This window comes from Ranitomeya variabilis, chromosome 5, assembly GCF_051348905.1.
Source record: "Ranitomeya variabilis isolate aRanVar5 chromosome 5, aRanVar5.hap1, whole genome shotgun sequence".
Taxonomy (NCBI): domain Eukaryota; kingdom Metazoa; phylum Chordata; class Amphibia; order Anura; family Dendrobatidae; genus Ranitomeya; species Ranitomeya variabilis.
This window is the reverse complement of record NC_135236.1, coordinates 587,164,557-587,182,783: the sequence shown is the minus strand read 5'-3', so window position 1 is coordinate 587,182,783 and position 18,227 is coordinate 587,164,557. Positions and strand designations below refer to the sequence as shown.

Here is an 18,227-nt window from a genome sequence, read left to right as displayed (position 1 = left end):
TAGCGTCTTCGGGAGACCTTTCTGTTTTTTGCGGACAGTACTGCAGGCTGCGGTACCTCGCGCAGAGAGGGATTTGTAGAGTGGGATGCTGGTGTAAAAGTTATCGGTATAGAGGTGATAACCTTTATCCAGCAGTGGGTGCACCAAATCCCACACAATTTTCACACTCCCTCACAGGTTAGAAAGGACACTCAGGCGGTTCAATCCTGGTGTCCTTCCCTTCGTAAACTGTAAAGCTGTGGGTGTACCCTGAGGTACTCTCACACAGCTTGGACAGTTTGATTCCGTACCTGGCCCTTTTGCTGTGCAGGTATTGATGGAATTTGAGCAGCCCCTTAAAATGAATTAAGGACTCATCCATGCAGATGTCCCTTTGAGGCACGTACACTTCAGCAAAGTTTTTGTTGAAGTGTTCAATGACCAGCCGAACTTTGAACAGACGGTCAAAGTTGGGGTCATCTCGTGCGGGACACCGTGCATTATCGTTGTAAGGGCTCATTTCCACATGCGAGGCACACGTCCATATCTCGCATGTGGAAACCAAGCTGTGGAGCCGGCACTTTGGAGCGGAGCGTGCAGCTACATGTGTTCTTATGCTGTCGCACGCTCCGCTCTGGAGTGTCGGCTCCACAGCTTGGTTTCCACATGCGAGATACGGACGTATGCCTCGCATGTGGAAATGAGCCCTAATGCAGGAACTTGGCCTCATGGATGGCCTCAATACGCGTCCGGGTCATGACCATTCGGAACACTGGAGTGTTATACAAAATATCCACACTCCAATATTGCCGAAGTTCAGGCTTCTTCAGGATCCCCATGTGGAGGACCAGGCCCCAAAAGTGCATCATTTCAACTGCGGCTACAGGAGACCAGTTAGAATATGATGAACCCAAGTTTTGGTCCAAAAATTGCTGAGCATACAAGTTTGTTAGCTCCACCATGAGGTTAAAGAAAGCCTCAGAGAAAAAGACTTTGAAAAAGTCTAGTTCTGTGAGGCCGGTGGTGTCAAACTTGATTCCTGATTCTGCCACAAAATCAGGAATCAGTGGCTTTTAATTTTCAGGTGGTGGGGTCCATATGGGGTCTGCAGTGGGGTGCGCTGGTTCATCTTCACTAATGGTGGGCGCTTCATCATCTTCATCATCAATGATGGGCCTTGCCTCATCTTCTGTCCTGCGGCGTCTGCGTGGTGGTTCCGCAGGGCCGGAGGAGGAAGATGAGGAGTGGGAAGAGGATGAGGAAGAATCTGAAAAATAAAGAAAAGTGGGATCCTCGCTATCAGTGTCGGAGGCAAGGAAAGAATATGCCTCCTCCGCTGAATAGCGCTCTTGGGACGAGCGGGACTTTTTTTTTGTAAGTGTGGTGCTTGGGTGTACTTTATTGGTAACTGTGTAAGTGGGGGGGGGATAGTGCTTGGTGCAAACTACTCTGAAAAGAAAAAGCTAAAGGGAAAAAAAATAACTGTGAAAGAAAAGTCTAAAACAGCAGGCCCTAGCTCTGATAAGTGAACCGCGTCACTTATCAAAGTTCAGCGGCTGCTGGGTGTGCGCACGGAGATGTTAAAAAAAAAAAAAGGAAGGCACGGGTTTGACGCGGCGGCTGGGTGAGCGCAAGGAGATGTGAAAAACAAAAAAAAGGAAAACCGCAGGCACAAGCTCTGATAAGTGAACTGCGTCACTTATCAAAGTTTGGCGGCTGCGGGATGGGTGTACGGAATTGTTCAAAGGGGGCTGATGAAAAAAAAGCGAGCACGAGTGATCGGTGAACTGCGTCAACAATCAACGCTCGGCGGCTGCTAAACGTGCGCACGGAGGCGGCGCAAAGAGGGACGAAGGGGGTTAAAAAAGAGGGGGGAGGGGCTGTTAACACTTACGTTTGTAGTCTCTCTTCTTTCTTCGGTTTTCTTTCCCTCTTTTCTAACGCAGGGGATTGTGGTGTTACAGGCTTCTGTAGCACCACAAGGCCCAGCAAGACAAGATCTGGCTGTGTGACCACTCTGCAGGAGTCCTCAGCTAGAGTGGGGACCCCTGCAGAGCGGTCAGACAGGTCACCTGCAGGTGACAGACAGGTCACAGAGCGGTCACACCGCTGATGTGAGCTGTCATTGGTGGGGTCGAATGATAACAACGATCCCACCAATCCCTGCAGGCCCTGGTGACCATGGCAACTGCCTAGGGTCCCTCCGATCCTAGGCAGGTCACCAGCAGGTCACACAGGGGTCACAACGTGACCGCCGCTGTGCCCTATGATTGGCGCAATCGTCGATAGTCCTGCTGGGCCTGCACTAGTCTCTGGCCTGCGATAGGTGCGATTGCAGCACCGATCCAGGCCCGCTACAGCAGGGGACAGCCGGGTACAGCAGGGCACAGCTCGGTAATACCGCCGCTGTGCCCTGCGATTGGCGTGATCGAATCTATCGGCGATCATGCCAATCCGGGGGTCTTGCCAGGCACCGGCCCTAGGATAGAGTACATCGCTACTCGATCCTAGCCCGGGACCTCTTTATTTCAGCTGCCCCGACTGGCTGAAACAATGAGAAACGGTGTGATTGGCTGTTCAGAATTGAACAGCCAATCACAGCGATCGTGAGACCGGGGGGGCCGAGCCAGGCCTTGGGATGCCGACGCCATCTTCCTGCAGGTAAGATGGCGCCAGAAATTTAATGCGTTCACCGCGACTTAAGTCGCGATGTCGCATTAAACAGTATGACGTACTATCCCGTCACTGGCAATTAAGTCCCAGGTTACCTTGCCGGGATAGTACGTCATATGGGATTAAGGGGTTAATAGCCTAGAGAGGGACCATGGTTATTGGCTTGCCCCTGGCTAAAAACACCTGCCCCCAGCCACCCCAGAAAAGGCACATCTGGAAGATGAGCCTATTCTGGCACTGAGCCTCTCTCTTCCCACTCCCCTTTAGCGGTGGGATATGGGGTAATAAGGGGAATACGGATATACTGGGAATAAACGCAACAGGTTACTACAAGCAGAATACGCATCTGCTGGGAATAAAGGCAACAGGTTACTACAGGCAGAATACGGATCTGCTGGGAATAAAGGCAACAGGTTACTACAGGCAGAATACGGATCTGCTGGGAGTAAAGGCAACAGGTTACTACAGGCAGAATACGGATCCGCTGGGAATACAGGCAACAGGTTACTACAGGCAGAATACGGATCTGCTGGGAATAAAGGCAACAGGTTACTACAGGCAGAATACGGATCCGCTGGGAATAAAGGCAACAGGTTACTTCAGGCAGAATAGGTATCTGCGATCCTGAATGCGCACCTCCTTACATGCAAAATGCACGCCAAAAGGCATAAATGCGCGCTCCTGAATGCGCACCGGCAGAAATGCGGGAATTGCGCGTCGCCAGAAATGCGCGCTCCTGAATGTGCTCCTTCCATATTGCAAACTAGGCATTGTGGGCAGAGATACACAGGCCTCCCACAGTAAGGGACCCCCTATCTATCCATAAACAGGCCCCCCGCAGTAAGGGACCCCCATCCATCCATACACGGGCACCCGCCATAAGGGACCCCCTATCCATCCATACACAGCCCCCCGCGCCCTCACCTCCCTAAAGGGTTACAACAGGTAGCAGTGTTGGCCCCCCCCTAAAGGGTTACTACGGGTAGCAGTGTTGGCCCCCCCTAAAGGGTTACTACGGGTAGCAGTGTTGGCACCCCCCTAAAGGGTTACCACGGGTAGCAGTGTTGGCCCCCCCCTAAAGGGTTACTACGGGTAGCAGTGTTGGCACCCCACCAAAGGGTTACTACGGGTAGCAGTGTTGGCACCCCCCTAAAGCAGGGGGGAGTATATACATGCCCAGGAAGGAATGTCAGTCCTGAACGTGCATTCATTGAACACTCAGGACAGATAGCCGAGACAGATAGCCGAGACAGATAGCCGAGAGGAGGAAAGCAGTTATGGAGGACGCTACGGCGGTGAGTGCGATTATCGTGCCGTGTGGAAGAGCCCCTATCTCTTCGCTCTGCGTGAACACGCGATCATCGCTCCATCTGAATGAGCCCCTATCTCAGCGCGAAGAGATAGGGGCTCATCCACACGGCACGATAATCGCACTCACCGCCGTAGCGTCCTCCATAACTGCTTTCCTCCTCTCGGCTATCTGTCTCGGCTATCTGTCCTGAGTGTTCAATGAATGCACGTTCAGGACTGACCTTCCTTCCTGGGCATGTATACACTCCCCTTCTCGGCATGTAGTCACTCCCCGCTGCTTTAATCACCCCCCTTTGCAGAAATGAAGACGCCCTGAAATTTCTGAGCATAGTAACGCCCCCCTCCCTCACTATTGTGGTTTTAACCAGGCCCCCAGGTGCCATAATCACGCCCGTCCCTGAAATTTTCAGGCATGTTGCCGCCCAGAGCCCCGCCCAGAGCTCCTCTTCTCTCCACCCTGCATCTTCAGCTGTTGCTTGGCCGTGATTGGTCAGTTTGCGGCACGTGACTCCGTAGCCTCGCCCATCCCTACTATCTACGACATGCCGACAATTTTCAGAACACCGGCAAAGGAAAGCAGCATGACAGCTTGTGGACGCCATGGAGGTCAGTGGTTTCAGTGCTACTTGCCGATCGCTATTCGCTATTGGGGGGAGGCCCTGTGGTGATCGACCTACTTGTCTGTGTGGGGAGTGACCCGTGGTGGGGTTTTGGGGGGTGTTGCTGGCTATTGTGGGGGACCCCTGTGGTGTGGTTTTGGGGGGCTCCGCTGCTGCTGGCTATTGTGGGGGACCGCTGTGGTAGGATTTTGGGGGGCTCCGCTGCTGGCTATTGTGGGGGTTCCCTGCGGTGGGATTTTGGGGGCTCCGCTGCTGCTGGCTATTGTGGGGGGCCTCCGCTGCTGCTAGCTATTGTGGGGGATCCCTGCAGTAGGATTTTGGGGGGCTCTGCTGCTGCTGGCTATTGTGGGGGATCCCTGCGGTGGGATTTTGGGGGGGACCCCTGTGGTGGGATTTTGGGGGGCTCTGCTGCTGCTGGCTATTGTGGGGGACCCCTGTGGTGGGATTTTGGGGGGCTCTGCTGCTGCTGGCTATTGTGGGGGACCCCTGTGGTGGGATTTTGGGGGGCTCTGCTGCTGGCTATTGTGGGGGACCCCTGTGGTGGGATTTTGGGGGGCTCTGCTGCTGCTGGCTATTGTGGGGGACCCCTGTGGTGGGATTTTGGGGGGCTCTGCTGCTGGCTATTGTGGGGGATCCCTGCGGTGGGATTTTGGGGGGCTCCGCTGCTGCTGGCTATTGTGGGGGACTGCTGCGGTGTGGTTTTGGGGGGCTCCGCTGCTACTGGCTATTGTGGGGGACCGCTGCAGTTTTGGTGGGCTCCGCTGCTGCTGGCTATTGTGGGGGACCCCTGTGGTGGGATTTTGGTGGGCTCCGCTGCTGCTGGGTATTGTGGGGGACCGCTGCGGTGTGGTTTTGGGGGGCTCCGCTGCTGCTGGCTATTGTGGGGGACCGCTGCAGTTTTGGTGGGCTCCGCTGATGCTGGCTATTGTGGGGGACCCCTGTGGTGGGATTTTGGTGGGCTGCGCTGCTGCTGGCTATTGTGGGGGACCCCTGCGGTGGGATTTTGGTGGGCTCTGCTGCTGCTGGCTATTGTGGGGGACCGCTGCGGTGTGGTTTTGGGGGGCTCCGCTGCTGCTGGCTATTGTGGGGGGACCCCTGTGGTGGGGTTTTGGTGGGCTCCGCTGCTGCTGGCTATTGTGGGGGACCCCTGTGGTGGGATTTTGGTGGGCTCCGCTGCTGCTGGCTATTGTGGGGGATCCCTGCTGTGGGATTTTGGGGGGCTCCGCTGCTGCTGGCTATTGTGGGGGACCGCTGTGGTAGGATTTTGGGGGGCTCCGCTGCTGGCTATTGTGGGGGTTCCCTGCGGTGGGATTTTGGGGGCTCCGCTGCTGCTGGCTATTGTGGGGGGCCTCCGCTGCTGCTAGCTATTGTGGGGGATCCCTGCAGTAGGATTTTGGGGGGCTCTGCTGCTGCTGGCTATTGTGGGGGATCCCTGCGGTGGGATTTGGGGGGGCTCCGCTGCTGCTGGCTATTGTGGGGGACCCCTGTGGTGGGATTTTGGGGGGCTCTGCTGCTGCTGGCTATTGTGGGGGACCCCTGTGGTGGGATTTTGGGGGGCTCTGCTGCTGGCTATTGTGGGGGACCCCTGTGGTGGGATTTTGGGGGGCTCTGCTGCTGCTGGCTATTGTGGGGGACCCCTGTGGTGGGATTTTGGGGGGCTCTGCTGCTGTTGGCTGTTGTGGGGGACTGCTGCGGTGTGGTTTTGGGGGGCTCCGCTGCTGCTGGCTATTGTGGGGGACCGCTGCGGTGTGGTTTTGGGGGGCTCCGCTGCTGCTGGCTATTGTGGGGGACCCCTGTGGTGGGATTTTGGGGGGCTCTGCTGCTGCTGGCTATTGTGGGGGACCCCTGTGGTGGGATTTTGGGGGGCTCTGCTGCTGCTGGCTATTGTGGGGGACCCCTGTGGTGGGATTTTGGTGGGCTCTGCTGCTGTTGGCTGTTGTGGGGGACTGCTGCGGTGTGGTTTTGGGGGGCTCCGCTGCTGCTGGCTATTGTGGGGGACCGCTGCGGTGTGGTTTTGGGGGGCTCCGCTGCTGCTGGCTATTGTGGGGGACCGCTGCGGTGTGGTTTTGGGGGGCTCCGCTGCTGCTGGCTATTGTGGGGGACCCCTGTGGTGGGATTTTGGTGGGCTCCGCTGCTGCTGGCTATTGTGGGGGATCCCTGCTGTGGGATTTTGGGGGCTCCGCTGCTGCTGGCTGTTGTGGGGGACCCCTGCAGTGGCATTTTGGGGGCTCCGCTGCTGCTGGCTATTGTGGGGGACCGCTGCGGTGTGGTTTTGGGGGGCTCCGCTGCTGCTGGCTATTGTGGGGGACCGCTGCGGTGTGGTTATGGGGGGCTCCGCTGCTGCTGGCTATTGTGGGGGACCGCTGCAGTTTTGGTGGGCTCCGCTGATGCTGGCTATTGTGGGGGACCCCTGTGGTGGGATTTTGGTGGGCTCCGCTGCTGCTGGCTATTGTGGGGGACCCCTGCGGTGGGATTTTGGTGGGCTCTGCTGCTGTTGGCTGTTGTGGGGGACTGCTGCGGTGTGGTTTTGGGGGGCTCCGCTGCTGCTGGCTATTGTGGGGGACCGCTGCGGTGTGGTTTTGGGGGGCTCCGCTGCTGCTGGCTATTGTGGGGGACCGCTGCGGTGTGGTTTTGGGGGGCTCCGCTGCTGCTGGCTATTGTGGGGGACCGCTGCGGTTTTGGTGGGCTCCGCTGCTGGCTATTGTGGGGGACCCCTGTGGTGTGGTTTTGGGGGGCTCCGCTGCTGCTGGCTATTGTGGGGGACCGCTGCAGTTTTGGTGGGCTCCGCTGATGCTGGCTATTGTGGGGGACCCCTGTGGTGGGATTTTGGTGGGCTCCGCTGCTGCTGGCTATTGTGGGGGACCCCTGCGGTGGGATTTTGGTGGGCTCTGCTGCTGCTGGCTATTGTGGGGGACCCCTGCGGTGGGATTTTGGTGGGCTCCGCTGCTGCTGGCTATTGTGGGGGACCCCTGTGGTGTGGTTTTGGGGGGTTCCGCTGCTGGCTATTGTGGGGGACCCCTGTGGTGTGGTTTTGGTGGGCTCCGCTGCTGCTGGCTATTGTGGGGGACCCCTGTGGTGGGGTTTTGGTGGGCTCCGCTGCTGCTGGCTATTGTGGGGGACCCCTGTGGTGAGGTTTTGGTGGGCTCCGCTGCTGCTGGCTATTGTGGGGGACCCCTGTGGTGGGGTTTTGGTGGGCTCCGCTGCTGATGGCTATTGTGGGGGACCCCTGTGGTGGGATTTTGGTGGGCTCCGCTGCTGCTGGCTATTGTGGGGGATCCCTGCTGTGGGATTTTGGGGGGGCTCCGCTGCTGCTGGCTATTGTGGGGGACCCCTGCGGTGGGATTTGGGGGGGCTCTGCTGCTGCTGGCTATTGTGGGGGACTCCTGCGGTGGGATTTTGGGAGGCTCCGCTGCTGCTGGCTATTGTGGGGGACCCCTGTGGTGGGCTTTTGGGGGGACCTGCTGCTGCTTGCTATTGTGGGATTTTGTGGGGGGGGGGGGGGACTGCTGCTGGCTGTTGTGGTGGACTTCTGTGGTAGGCAACCTGCTTTTGTGAGGGGGGCTGCAGGCTATTGGGGGACCCCTGACCTGCTTGTGGGGGGGGCGACCTGCTGCATGCAATTGGGGGTGACCCATTTTAGTGGGGGGGTGACCTGCTTGTGGGGGGGGGACCTGCTGCTGGCAATTGGGGGGACCCGTGTGGTGGGATTTAGGGGTGACCTGCTTATGGGGAGACTTGTTTGGGGTGGGAGACCTGCTGCTGGCTATTGGGGTGACCCCTGTGGTGTGATTTGGGGGCGACCTGCATGCGGGGGACCCCTTTTAGTGAGGGTGACCTGCTTATGGTTGGGTTTGGGGAGGCGACCTGCTTGTTGCGGGACCCCTTTTAGTGGGGGCGACCTGCTTGTGGAGGGGTGACCTGCTGATGGCTATTGATGGGCCCCTGTGGTGGGGTTTGGGGGTGACCTGCTGGCTATTGTTGGGGACCCCTGTGGTGGGGTTTGGAGGTGACGTGCTGCTTACGGGGTGGACCCCTTTTAGTGGGGGCGACCTGCTGCTGGCTATTGGGGAGACCCTGGTGATGGGGTATGAGGGCGACATGCTTGTGGTCGGGTTTTGGGAGGGCGTGACCTGCTGTCTATTGGGGGGGACCCTTGTGGTGGATGTGGGGGGAGACCTGCTGCAAGCTATTGGGGGACCCCTGTGGTGGGATGCGGGGGTGACCTGCTTGTGGTGGGATGTGGGGAGGCGACCTGCATGTGAGGGGTGACCTGCTGCAGGCTATTTGGGGGACCCCTGTGGTGAGATTTGAGGGCGACCTGCTTGTCGTTGAATGTGGGGAGGCGACCTGCTTGTCGTTGAATGTGGGGAGGCGACCTGCTTGTCGTTGAATGTGGGGAGGCGACCTGCTTGTCGTGGAATGTGGGGAGGCGACCTGCTGCTGGCTATTGGGGGGATCCCGTGGTGGGATTTGGGGATGACCTGCTGCTTACAGATGGAACCCTTTTATTGGGGGGTGACCTGCTGCTTACTGGGGGATCCCTTTTATTGGGGGCGACCTGCTTATGGGTTGGGTTTGGGGGGGGCTGAAGAGGGTTTAAGCTGGGTGGGGGGTGGACATCGAAGGGGGTGTGTGCTGGGTGGGGGGGTCCACGTCCGATGGGTGTTGGATGTCCGATGGGGGTTTGTGGGGGTTGGACGTCCGATGGGGGTTTGTGCTCGGGAGGGGGGGTCCACGTGTGATGGGGGTTTGTGCGGGGTGGGGGGTCTGCATCTGGGGGTTTGCTGGGTGGGGGGTTCCGCGTCCGGTGGGGGTTGGACGTCCGATGGTGGTTTGTGGGGGTTGGACGTCCGATGGGGGTTGGACGTCCGATGGGGGTTTGTGGGGGTTGGACGTCCGATGAGAGTTTAAGCTGGGGTGGCGTTCGATTGGAGGGGGTGTCTGATGGGATTTATGGTTGGGGCAGGGGGCGCCATATTTGGATTTACGCTTGAGGGGAGGGAATGTCTGGTGGGCTTTGGATTTATCCTGTGGGGTCCGCTGGTTAATGTGAGGTGGATGTTCCTGACTGGGGGAGCAAGGTTATGCTGTGTGGCCATCTGATTGATGTGGGGGGGGGGGGGGCTAATGCTTCATTGGGGTACACAAAAAAAATATGAGTGTATGCTGCTTATGCTATGCAAAAAAAAAAGGTATTTCCCTGTAGAGTAGGCCACACCACCAACTGGCACAAAGCTAATCCTTTTTAGCTTAATGTCAGTAGGAGGCAGACATGGGTCTGGACCACCCAGCTCAGTTCTGACTTAGGTTTTGGGGGGGGGGGTTTATTAACGATTTTCCTTTTTCTTTTTTTTTTTTTTTTTTTTTTCAGATACGGCTTTTGAGGGCGACAGTGGAATTGTCACTCTAATCTCCCACCTAGAATTGTCACTACCATATCATCTGTGGTCTACGAGGCAAGGCCCTAACACATCAAAAGTGTTTGTGGTTCCCCAGAGGACGGTCCATGCCACGAATCCCCCTACCCTCTGGCCCCCCCAGAGCCAGATAGAGTAGGGAGGGAAGACGAATCCGTTATGTGCCAGCCGCCGAAAGGTCTGCGTCCAGGTTATTCCATGCCCATCTTCATCATCGGTCTGTGAAGAATGATGTGTGACCTTCAGGACAGGTATATCCTACCAGGCAGTGAGGGGGCTACTTTAAAAAAAAAAAAAAAAAAAATGGAAAGGACAGGACAAGTATGTCCTAGTTTGCCCCTGAGCAATATGGACATCTTCTGGGGAAACCTTCCTATTCATGCAGCCTCCATGTTTTCCAGAGGCTCCTGTGACCCTGCTCTTAAAATATCCAGGCTTCGGTCTAGGCCTTCTCTGGTGGCCGGTCCACACCGCCAGTGCCCTGAATAATCATGCACACCAACTTTCTAGTGTGTCCTACTCTGCACCTATCAGTTTAAGAGTACTTCGCTTCTGCAACAGAGGACTAAAGTCTGCCTCCCAAGACATCTGCTGTTCAATTTTGGTTGTTTTGGAAATGTTCTGTCCAAAAAACCGACGGGACAACTCTCCGACCCGCCAGGAAAAGATGAGACCTTCCTTTAGGCCAACCCCCTCCTGGCATCCATGAACCCACCAGCACTGGTCTGCTAGGCCTGGATCTAGCAGACTCTCTTCGACATGATGGGGCGTTCCCACCTTGGATGTTTCTCAGGGTCGGCTGCCGTGTCCTTCACAATTCAAGGCCGGTATTACGATCTCTGGTCTGGGACACCGAAACCTCAGACATCGGAGGCAGGCCTGGGGGGAACAGAGCCACATACCAAACCGACAGTCCAACCCGCATGCACCAACAGCATACTACAGTTTTACAATACTTTAGAAATGCATAAAATGAAACAAGCAAAGGCATAAAGTTATTCAATGCAAAAAAATGCAGTTTTATAAAATTGGAAATGTTTCTATATCTAATGGTAAAATGATATTTATCCAGTATTTCTATAAGTAAAAGTCTGAGATTTCTGTGGGAAATGGTCATTTGTTCCTCTTAAACCAGTTCTGAATGTAAATAAAACATTACTCTGATGAAGTCTCCACATTGTATTTTCGCCTTTCATTTCATGCGCAGGGCAGGACAAGCCCATGATGTATCTGTGTAACACATGGTAGGTGCTATAATAACAGCCGTAGGCTGGTTTCACACCAGCGTTCGGCAGGGCTGCGGATGGCAGCCTTCTTCCTCCGTTAAGGCTACTTTCACACTAACGTCGCTTGCTGTACGTCTCAATGCGTCATTTTGGAGAAAAAACGCATCCTGCAAAGTTGCCTGCATGATGCGTTTTTTCTCCATAGACTTTCATTAGCAACACATTGGGACGGATTGCCACACGTCGCATCCATCATGCGACAGATGCGTCGTGTTTTGGCGGACCGTCGGCACAAAAAAAGTTCCATGTAACTTTTTTGTGCGTCGAGTCCGCCATTTTCGACCGCGCATGCGTGGCCGAAACTCCGCCCCCTCCTCCCCGGAACTCACAATAGGCCCCGGATGCGTTGTAAAACTGCCTCCGCTGCCCACGTTGCTCTACATAAAACACACTGTCCGTCGGGCCGACGGTTTGCGACTGCCCGTACCGACTGACTAGTGTGAAAGTAGCCTTAGCCCTGCTCACTGCCACAACTCTTCATTCAGTTCCGCCTACGTCTGCATGCGTCCTGCATACCCTATCTTTAATATTGGGTACGCAGGCCAAGCGGATGCCTCCGCATGCGTTGTTTCAACGCTGCGCCGACTGCAATAAAATGCAACATGTTGCGTTCGACGCAGTTCAGCGCATCTTCAAAATGAGGCATGCCTGTGTACCCAATGTTAGATAGGGGACGCATGCAGACTTAGGCGGAGCTGAAGGAAGAGGCGCAGCAGTGGGCGGGGCTTAATGGAGGAAGAATGCTGCCGAACGCTGGTGTGAAACCTGCCTGAGACAGGTAAGCCACTTTTGAAACTGTTCACATGTACAAGCTCTTAGCCCCTTTGTGGCGTGGCCAATTTTTTAAAATCTGACCAGTGTCACTTTATATAGTAATAACTCTGGAATGCTTCAACATCCCATTGATTTTGAGTTTAATTTTTTTTTTCGTGTTATATTAGACTTTATGATAATGGTATACTTGAGTTGATATGTTTTGATTTATTTTGTAAAAAATCAGAAATTTTACAAATTTTAAAAAATATAAATTTTTAATGATTTTCCCTTTAAGGCCGGAGTCACACTAGAGAGGAATACGGACGAGTGCTATGCGAGAAAAAAAATCGCATAGCACTCGAACCAATGTTAATCTCCCATCACTTTTTTTTTCACGGCCGTATATGTGCGAGTGAAATTGCAGTATGCTGTGATTTGCACCGTATATCAGCCGAGACTCGCCAATGAAAGTCTATTTGTGCAAGAAAAACTCACACCACACGGGCCTTCAGTGTGACTTGCGAGAAATACGCAACGGTGTCCTTTGAAAGGCCGACAATTCAGGTGCAGTGTACAGTAAAATCACACTGACAGGTTACAATAGAATAGACATATACACACAGTATAGGTGTATATAAAATCTAAAGAGATACACTACAGACCAAAAGTTTGGACACACCTCATTTAAAGATTTTTCTGTATTTCATGACTGAAAATTGTATATTCACACTGAAGGCATCAAAACTATGAATTAACACATGTGGAATTATATACTTAATTTCAGTTTCACACTTTTTTGTTATGTCTTATATTCTAGGTTCTTCAAAGTAGCCACCTTTTTCTTTGATGACTGCTTTTCACACTCTTGGCATTCTCTCGATGAGCTGCAAGAGGTAGTCACTGGGAATGATTTTCACTTCACAGGTGTGCCCTGTCAGGTTTAATAAGTGGGATTTCTTGCCTTATAAATGGGTTTGGGACCATCAGTTGTGTTGTGCAGAAGTCTGGTGGATACACAGCTGATAGTCCTACTGAATAGACTGTTAGCTGCTTTTTTCCTGCCATAATACAAATTCTAAGTGAAGAAAAACGAGTGGCCATCATTACTTTAAGAAATGAAGATCAGTCAGTCCGAAAAATTGGGAAAACTGAAAGTGTCCCCAAGTGCAGTGGCAAAAACCACCAAGCGCTACTAAGAAACTGGCTCACATGAGGACCGCCCCAGGAAGGAATACCAAGAGTCACCTCTGCTTCTGAGGATGTTTATCCGAGTCACCAGCCTCAGAAATCGCAGGTTAACAGCAGCTCAGATTAGAGACCAGGTCAATGCCACACAGAGTTCTAGCAGCAGACACATCTCTACAACAACTGTTAGGGCTTGTTTCCATTTGCGAGAAACACATCCGTATCTCGCATGTGGAAACCAAGCTGTGGCGCCGGCACTTTGGAGCAAAGCGTGCAGCTCCATTTGTTCCTATGTGGCTGCATGCTCCGCTCTGGAGTGCCGGTGCTACAGCTTGGTTTCCACATGCGAGATACGGACGTGTTTCTCGCAAATGGAAACAAGCCCTTAAGAGGAGACTTTGTGCAGCAGGCCTTCATGGTAAAATAGCTGCTAGGAAACCACTGCTAAGGACAGGCAACAAGCAGAAGAGACTTGTTTGGGCTAAATAACGCAAGGAATGGACATTAGACCAGTGGAAACCTGTGCTTTGGTCAGATGAGTCCGAATTTTAGATCTTTGGTTCCAACCACCGTGTCTTTGTACACAGAAAAGGTGAACGGATGGACTCTACATGCCTGGTTTCCACCGTGAAGCATGGAGGAGGAGGTGTGATGGTGTGGGGGGCTTTGCTGGTGACACTGTTGGGGATTTATTCAAAATTGAAGGCATACTGAACCAGCATGGCTACCACAGCATCTTGCAGTGGCATTCCATCCGGTTTGCTTTTAGTTGGACCATCATTTATTTTTCAACAGGACAATGACCCCAAACACACCTCCAGGCTGTGTAAGGGCTATTTGACCAAGAAGGAGAGTGATGGGGTGCTACGCCAGATGACCTGGCCACCACAGTCACCAGACCTGAACCCAATCGAGATGGTTTGGGGTGAGCTGGACCACAGAGTGAAGGCAAAAGGGCCAACAAGTGCTAAGCATCTCTGGGAACTCCTTCAAGATTGTTGGAAGACCATTCCCAGTGACTACCTCTTGAAGCTCATCAAGAGACTGCCAAGAGTGTGCAAAGCAGTCATCAAAGCAAAAGGTGGCTACTTTGAAAAACCTAGAATATAAGACATTTTCAGTTGCCTTACACTTTTATTAAGTATATAATTCCACATAGTTTTGATGCCTTCAGTGTGAATGTACAGTTTTCATAGTCATGAAAATACAGAAAAATCTTTAAATGAGAAGGTGTGTCTAAACATTTGGTCTATACTGTCTGTGTGTGTATGTATGTGTGTGTGTGTATATGTATATGTGTATATATATATATATATATATATATAATATATCACACGGACAGCGGAATAGCTGATAGTTAATTTGTCGGCTTCTGTTAAATCATTGCAGAGGCTGACAGGATAGGAGACATGGTTTACATACAGTAAACCATTGCAGAACAGTTAGACTTATATAGGTCAGTGACTAATACGGTTAGTAGTGTGTGTGTGTGTGTGTGTGTGTAAAATTTGGGGCCTGTATGTATTTAATAATGTTTTCACTGGAAAAACTGGCGTGGGCTCCCGCACAATTTTCTGTGCCACAGAGGGAAAGCCAGTGACTGAGGACAGATATTATAGCCTAGAGAGGGACCATGGTTATTGCCACCCCAGAAAAGGTGCATCTGTAAGATGCGCCAATTCTGGCACTCAGCCTCTGTCTTCTCACTGCCCTGTAGCGGTGGCATATGGGGTAATAAGGGGTTAATTTCACCTTTGTATTGTAAGGTGACATTAGGCCAGCTTAGTAATGAAGAGATGTCTGATAGATGCCTCTCCATTACTAACCTGTGGGCTTGATGTTACTTGACAATAAAAAGGACATCAACCGCACAATTATGAACCCCTCTGCTACAGGGCAAGTGGGAAGAGCGAGGCTAAGTGCCAGAATTGGCACATCTATAAGATGCGCCATTTCTGCGACGGCTGAGAGCTGATGGTTTTTAGCCTGTGGGGCTGCCAATATCCATGGCCTCTTCACAGGCTATAAATATCAGCCTACAGCTAGCTGTCTGCCTAGCATTTGCTGGTTGGATTTTATGTCAATATTTTGTGTCCCCCTGTAAAATAGCCAGTAAAGGCTAAGCAAACAGCTGTGAGCTGATATTAATAGCCTGGGAACCTTTATGGTTATTGGCTCCTTTCCAGAATAGTAACATCAGCTGTCAGCTTTCCCACTGCTGGTTATGAAAATTATGCGGGAGCCCATGCAGGCTTTATTTTTTGAAAAATAAACATTTTGCATTTCACGCAGGTTTCTTAGTTGTTTTTTTTACAGCATATGTAGGTTAATTATGTTAATGCTCCTACATGGGGGTGTGTGTGTCTTTAGTTAATATTAATGAGGGTATCTCGTGAAGAGTTTGAATAAGGAAATGCATCAAATTCCTTTATTTTTATTTTTTTTAATATATCTTTATTTAGCGCTCACGATTTACAGAAACGCATCAAATCCGCATAAAAAAGTACAGAATTTCCACTGCGTTTTCTGCTAAGAGACGCACTAACCATGCAGACATTTCCTCAAGCAAATCTGCAACGTGCGCACATAGCCTTAACCATTATGCGTCCATATTCATTAATGAGCAGAACCACGTGACCGCTGAACACAGGAAGAGCTGCCCGGAGACCATCGGACATGCAGGGACCGTGCCAGGAGCAGGTGAGTATGTGACAGCCGCCGCTTCCCCGCCGACAGTGACTCGAGTATAAGCCGAGAGGGTCTCTTTCTGCCCCCAAAAAATTCGGCTTATACGCGAGTATATACGGTACAGCACTCTAGAAGGGTGTGTATAAGGCCATATAGGTGCTGGTGGTACTATATATGGGGAAAACCTGGTGACAGGTTCCCTTTAAGAAACCTATGGAACTAGGTTAAAATTAGCATTTTTTTGGATGGTGAAAAACTTGTAATTTAAATATTGATGGTGGCTGAACTGCAGGTGGTCTGTGTCGCTTCATAAGTTTAAGGCCGGGGTCACACTAGCGTAGAATACGGACGAGCGCTATGTGAGAAAGCATCGCATGGCACTCGGACCAGTGTTAATCTATGGGGCAGATCACATCTGTGATTATTTTTTCATGCCAAATCAGCATACGAGAACAATCGCAGCATATATACCTGACAGGGGCCCATACATTCTGATATCATCACTAATATATATACCTGACAGGGGCCCATACATTCTGATATCATCACTAATATATATACCTGAAGGGGCCCATACATTCTGATATCATCACTAATATATATACCTGACGGGGCCCATACATTCTGATATCATCACTAATATATATACCTGACAGGGCCCATACATTCTGATATCACTAATATATACCTGACAGGGCCCATACATTCTGATATTATCAGTAATATATACCTGACAGGGGCCCATGCATTCTGATACCATCACTAATATATACCTGACATGGGCCCATACATTCTGATATCATCACTAATATATATACCTGACAGGGCCCATACATTCTGATATCACTAATATATACCTGACAGGAGCCCATACATTCTGATATCACTAATATATACCTGACAGGAGCCCATACATTCTGATACCATCAGTAATATATACGTGACAGGGGCCCATACATTCTGATATCATCACTAATATATATACCTGACAGGGCCCATACATTCTGATATCACTAATATATACCTGACAGGGCCCATACATTCTGATATCATCACTAATATATATACCTGACAGGGCCCATACATTCTGATATCACTAATATATACCTGACAGGGCCCATACATTCTGATATTATCAGTAATATATACCTGACAGGGGCCCATGCATTCTGATACCATCACTAATATATACCTGACATGGGCCCATACATTCTGATATCATCAGTAATATATACCTGACAGGAGCCCACACATTCTGATATCATCACTACTGTAATATATACCTCACAGAGGCCCATACATTCTGATATTATCACTAATATATACCTGACAGGGGCCCACACATTCTGATATCATCAGTAATATATACCTGACAGGAGCCCATGCATTCTGATACCATCACTAATATATACCTGACAGGAGCCCATACATTCTGATATCATCATCACTAATATATACCTGACAGGAGCCCATACATTCTGATATCATCACTAATATATACCTGACAGGAGCCCATGCATTCTGATACCATCACTAATATATACCTGACAGGAGCCCACACATTCTGATATCATCACTACTGTAATATATACCTCACAGAGGCCCATACATTCTGATATTATCACTAATATACACCTGACAGGAGCCCACACATTCTGATACCGTCAATGATATATATATACCTGATAGGAGCCCATACATTCTGATATCATCACTTATATATACCTGACAGGAGCCCGTACAGTCTACAGTATATCTACAGTAATATATACCTGACAGGAGCCCGTACAGTCTATATCTACAATAATATATACCTGACAGGAGCCTGTACAGTCTATATCTACAATAATATATATCTGACAGGAGCCCGTACAGTCTATATCTACAATAATATATACCTGACAGGAGCACGTACAGTCTATATCTACAATAATATATACCTGACAGGAGCCCATACAGTCTATATCTACAATAATATATACCTGACAGGAGCCCGTACAGTCTATATCTACAATAATATATACCTGACAGGAGCCCATACAGTCTATATCTACAATAATATATACCTGACAGGAGCCCGTACAGTCAGTATCTACAATAATATATGCCAGAAAGGAGTCTGTACAGTCCATATCTACAATAATATATACCAGGAAGGAGCCCATAAAACTCTAGCATCTTCAGTAATGAGCCGGCTAGAGTGTATGGGCTGCTGTCAGGCACCTGGAAGGAGCCCATACACTCTAGCATCTTCAGTAGTGAGCCGGCTAGAGTGTATGGGCTGCAGTCAGGGAACCAGGAAGGAGCCCATA

The 18,227-nt window shown here is 51.3% G+C and overlaps 1 protein-coding gene and 1 long non-coding RNA gene across 4 annotated transcripts in view; both read left to right on the top strand.

Moving 5' to 3' along the window:
- NME5 (NME/NM23 family member 5) overlaps positions 1–18,227 on the top strand; it is a 388,198-nt gene that overhangs the window by 359,558 nt on the left and 10,413 nt on the right. The gene's annotated exons all lie outside the window — the stretch shown is intronic.
- LOC143776545 (uncharacterized) lies at positions 3,959–11,175 on the top strand. The gene is made up of 2 exons (XR_013215863.1): positions 3,959–4,569; positions 9,955–11,175. It is a non-coding gene; the product is annotated as an uncharacterized LOC143776545 (long non-coding RNA).